The sequence below is a fragment of the Erigeron canadensis genome, chromosome 7, assembly GCF_010389155.1.
Source record: "Erigeron canadensis isolate Cc75 chromosome 7, C_canadensis_v1, whole genome shotgun sequence".
NCBI lineage: Eukaryota > Viridiplantae > Streptophyta > Magnoliopsida > Asterales > Asteraceae > Erigeron > Erigeron canadensis.
Window position 1 is genome coordinate 2477651 of NC_057767.1, and position 5887 is coordinate 2483537.

The window sequence follows — 5887 nt, forward strand, 5'->3', positions numbered from 1 at the left end:
AGGTACTCAACTCCATTCCAACCATTCGAATTACTTCTATGGATCTCTTTGGTCCTGTGACAGCAGAAGCATGGAGGGATTGTCTTACTGTTTGGTGATCACTGATGATTACTCGCTCGTACTCATGGGTATTTTTTCTGAAGACCAAGATGAGACTGCCGAACGATTTATGGATTTTGTCAAGCAAGTTGAAAATGTCCATGGAGTCAAAGTTAGAGAATCAGGAGTGACAATGGCACTGAGTTCAAGAATAATACTATTACTGTATTTTGCTTGACCAAAGGAATTCAACATCAGTACATTGCACCGTATGAGCCACAACAGAATGGAGTGGCTGAACGGAAGAACAGACGCTAATTGAGACAGCCAGGACGATGCTTGCTGATTCAGGGCTTCCTACTACTTTCTGGGGAGAGGCAGTGAATACAGCTTGTCACATTCTGAATCGGTTTTAACAGTGAAACGCTTAAGAAGACTAGTTATGAACTATTGCCAACAAAAAGCCCAATTTACAGAATGTTGAGCCTTTCGGTGTTCCGTGCACTTTTCTTAAAACTCTTCCTCAAGGGAAATTTGAACCTAAATCTGAGGAGGGTTCTTTTTTGGGTTATTTCCAATACACCGATTCGGCGAGTGTACAATCAGAAGACTGGCAAAGTAGATCTTGGTACAAATGTCGTAATTGTCAGTCACAAACCTGCTGTACACTTGGTCCTGCTAATCATTTTGATTATGATGGTGTCTTCACTTCTTTTTCGTGGTCCTGTTTCTTTTGCAGGTGTTCCAACATGGAGGATGTCGTTACTCTTCATGATCCTCTGGATGGTGGCCGGTTTCTGGTTCTTCTTCGTCCGGTCCCTCACCAATGTTTAGCCTACCTCTGAATCTGGAGAATCTAGTGGACAAAAGTAGCAGATTCAACCTTAGAGCCTGCTCCTATAGTTCCTACTGATCCTTTGCATGTACCTCTACCTCTTCCTTTCTATGATACTGATGACACGGAAGGTGACACTCAGGAAGAGCCTAAACTCCAGATTATAAACTCCAGAGCAACATGTGCAAACGAATTTGGGTGATGATCTTTCTATCGATAAGGTTCCTCAAACCAGAGTCCACAAGGATCATCCAGTCAAGCAAATCATTGGTGATGCTTCTTCTGCCTCTGTTCGCACGAGGAATCAATCTAAGAAACCGTCGTGTATGTTTGCTGAAGTTAAGGATACTGGGGCAATTACTTGGTACTTGTATTACTGCTTTATCTCTCAGGTTGAGCCTAAGATGTTGGAATGGCTCTTAAGGAACCGTCATGGGTTGAGGCGATGCAAGAAGAATTGGCTCAGTTTAGAAAGCTTGAGGTATGGAAGTTAGTTGCCTTACCTCCTGGTGAATCTCCTTTAACAACGCGTTGGTTTTTCGTTGTAAACGCGATGAAAGGGTGTAGTCACTCGAAATAAGGCTCGCTTGGTGGTTAGAGGATTTGAGCAACAAGAAGTTTTGACTACGATGAGACATTTGCACCTGTAGCTAGACTTGAAGCTATTCGATTTTTCTAGCATATGCTAGTTATAAAGGTATTAAGGTGTATCAGCTTGATGTAAAGAGTGCCTTCTTGTATGGTGATATTAAAGAAAGTGTATGTCGAACAACCTGCCGGGTTTGAGGATCCGGACTTTCCTAATAAAGTATATCGTCTCGATAAGGCTTTATATGTTTACATCAGGCTCCTCGATCGTGGTATGAAAAATTGTCAACACATTTGAAGGACAGTGGTTTTACTAGAGGTTCTATAGACACACGTTGTTTATTAAATGGAAAGGGAAGGACTACTTGCTTGTACAGGTCTATGTCGATGACATTATTTTTGGTTCATCTGATGACAATATGTGCAAGGAATTTGAACACAGCATGAAGGCTAAATTTGAGATGAGTGCTATGGGGGAATTAACCTTCTTCCTTGGTCTACAGGTGGATCAACTGAAGATGGTTTCTTTATACATCAGACCAAGTATGTTAAAGATTTGCTTACTCGGTTTCGCATGTCTGATGCTAAGGATGCTGTTACTCCAATTAAGACTAATCATGGGTTGTGTCCTGATAAGCCTAATGATCCATCTGTCGATGCCACTCAATATCGAGCTATCATTGGATCTTTGATGTATCTGACAGCCTCACGTCCAGATATTACCTTTGCTGTTTCTATGTGTGCTAGATATCAGGCTAATCCGAAAGAGTCTCACTTGAAAGCTGCAAAAAGAATTCTTCGTTATGTGAAAGCCAAGCCTCGTCTAGGTCTTTGGTATCCCATGTATGGTTCTTTTGACTTTGTAGCTTATACTGATTCGGATTATGGTGGTGACAACTCGGATAGGAAATCAACGTCCGGTGGATGTCAGCTTTTAGGGGGAGAATTGTATCGTGGCAGTGCAAAAAGCAGACATCTGTTGCACAGTCATCCTGTGAAGCAGAGTACATTGCTGCTGGATATTGCTGTTCTCAGGTGCTTTGGATACAGCAACAACTGCGCGATTATGGTATGAATATCTCTAATACTCCTATTTGTATTGATAATAAGTCTGCCATTGATATTACCAAGAATCCGAAAAACTTTAAAGTCACCAAGCACATAGATATAAAGTATCACTTCATACGTGACTGTTTTGAGAAAAAGCTTATTCACTTAGAAAAGGTTATTACTGATGATAATCTTGCTGATTTATACACTAAAGCTTTTGATGGACCTCGTCTTGAGTTGTTATTCCAACTCAATGGTATGAAGAATGCCGAGTAGTTTCTCTCAAAGAACTTAAATGTATTTTTCGTGTCTTTGTAGTATAAGTTGTACATAGATAGTGTCATATAAAAAAAAAAAAAAAAAAAAAAAAAAAAAAAAATTAAGTAAGGTTACTGCGCTAAATGCTAGAAGTGACGATACTTTAGCTTTTAAGCCTGCTTAATCGTAATATAACATTAGTTCAGTGATTACAATTTGGGATATATCGGTAGACACAAAGTACCAAGGTTTCCTTTAATCTGAACTTAAATTATACAATGTTCTTGTGGGAAACATATTCAGATATATGGCTGAGATTGCTTGCTTTTCCGTAATGAATTGATCTAGTCCTTAAATTTTGTGAAAGATCTAGCATTACTATAAGATTTGTTCAATGAATAGGCAAGAACCTCTACCAATCATGAGTATAAAAGTTAATGTGATATTGTTATGCAATCAAATGAATGCAAATTAAGGGGCTAATGTGGTCTTTGAGATTCGGACGAGTATGTCCTCGGGGTGTCTTTGTATACCTAGCCTACCTAAAGCTTACAACTTGGGATAGGTTGTCAGAAAGTTCGCTACATGAATCTCATAGAAAATCACGGGTTCCTTATAAATCATGAAATGCAGAAGCATATATGTGAAATCACAAAGTAATTCAATTCAGTTATCCACAAAGTGTCTCATGATTGGTTAAGGATGTTCTTGAATATATTGAATATTTTTTATCTTAGTGCCTATATCGATTACGAAAGTATATCTGAATGTGGGTTACATAAGTTCGCAAACTATTCATATGGCATATTAGGCTACTCGGGTTACATGGTGACTGTCCTTGGCCAGGGTATGTCGAAAGTGTCATAACTCAATGGAAACTGGATGTACCGAGTGTTTAAGAGGAACAACATACCGGTAATCGCTGTTGGGTCACGGTTCAGAACTCATAATAAGAGAATTATTTCTCACCAGCAGGCTTATGTAACATGCTAAACTGATCTAATCAGCAGTAATCATGCTTAATGTGAATAATGTATAAGGTCTAGTTAATTAGAATTTAGATTAGTTTATTATTCTGCAATTTTTATTTTGTGTTATTTTCTTTTTTAATTGAGTCAAAATAGTATTTTTTTTATATATACATTCTTATTGCACGAGAGATCCTATTCAAATTCTGAGTATATGTTTTGCTGAATTCCTTCATGTGAATTTTTATGAGGTTGTGTAGATTGTTTACAAAGAAGATTTTCTAATAGGGACATTAATTTGTTTAAAGTTTAGAAAATGGTCTTTTCAAGTGTAATGTGAAATGTCAAAGTCATTTGAAATCTCATGCTTTTCACTTGTCACCAAATTATTAATTGGGTTTGGTTCATTTTGTGTGGTGACATTTTAGGGTTTGACAAGAAATGACCTCTCTTGATCTGTTGATATTTTTAGTTATTTCATATTTGTTAATCCTGATTGAATGTGTTTATAACTTGAATTTTCTGCATTATACTGTTTGTTCTCAATGCATTGATGAGTTTTGTGGTAAGTGTGCAGTGTTCAGGTTAAGAAGATAACGTTGGAATGCTGACTTCTGTTCCTGCATTGTTATTTACATGGATGATATCATTACGATAAGATCCTTGGTGTGTAGTGATAATATTTGTGGTGCAGATTAGAGCATGTGAAGGGTGAATACATGAACTGGTTTTTGGAATAGTTATTTATTTATGATTCATGTATTTAATGAAAATAATCAAATTTCATATTAGTTTCCTTTGAATTTCATGCTGTGATTTATGACATACTTTTGGAAACTTTACTAAGTTCTTCAGTGAATTTTTGTTGGATAGTTCATTGTTTGTTAAGTTTTGTAGACGGCATTTAGTATGGGACTTAAATGTTTCACGATGGTTTGCTGTCATGCATATTATGATCCAAGGAAGTTCTCGGTGTCATCATCAAATTGGTAATGAGGTTCATGTTTCAATTGATTATTTTCAGGTTTGTTTATGGATAGCGTTTAAACCATATGTTTTTATTCAAGATTATAATGTTCGGTTATCTACTTACATTATTATTATGAATCTGGGTGCTAAGAACGTTTTAGTACACGGCATGAACAGGTTGCTATCTAACGAGTTTTTGCTATGTACAGATTGTGATAAAGGGTTGTGTTTTGGAAGATTGCTTGGATGAAACTCTGAAATTTTTGCTGAACTACGGATTATTTTCAGATTTGTTCTTACGAAGATAACTGCTATCTTCGTTCGACACACCTTTGTTCAAACGAAGTTTATTTTCGTTTGTCTAACTTCGTTTGTGAAGTTATGCCCGATCCATAGTTGGCCCATTGTTAGTTCCATATATAAAGGGGTTTTTCTTCGTTATTTTGTTATCAAACGAAAAATACTCTTATTTTCGAGCAAAATAAACCCTAAAACACAAACTTCTTTTCTCTTTTCTCACTTTAATTCGTTTTCTTGATTCATTGTCCAAACTGAGATCTAAGTAAGTTTTTAATGTTCTTTTCATTCACGAATATGATTTAGGTTTCCATGTATCTTCGATTTGATTTGTGTTGATTATGTTTATAAAATTCTTGTAATCATTCATCTGGTTTGATCAAACGAATTTAGACTTGTGTGAACGAATTTAGACTTTGGTTCAAAACGAATTTAGATGTGTGCACATGGACTTAGATTTTGAATTGAACGAATTTACCTTGGTAGACATGGAGTTACTTTTATGCCTTACGAACTTAGACCCAAGTTGATGAGGAACGAATTTAGCTTAACACCCTTAGGTTTATTCAAACGAACTTAGACTTCGTTTATAGGTTACGAACTTGGAAGATAAGTTTTATAACTTACGAACTTGCATGTACAGTTTAGTCTTTACGAACTTAAACTTCGTTAGGTGTAAATTTAGATTTAATTCTTACGAACTTAAGATCTATTTTCGTTTAGTTATTGCTTACGAATTTAGCTTCTATCTTCGTTCTATCTACTTAACGAATTTATTGGTTATCTTCGTTCAGACTTGTTTTGCGAAATTCTGGACTAGGGTTTTTCATATTAAGGTTTTTTTTTCAACTTGGCAATTCATTTATCGTGATTATTTATAGTT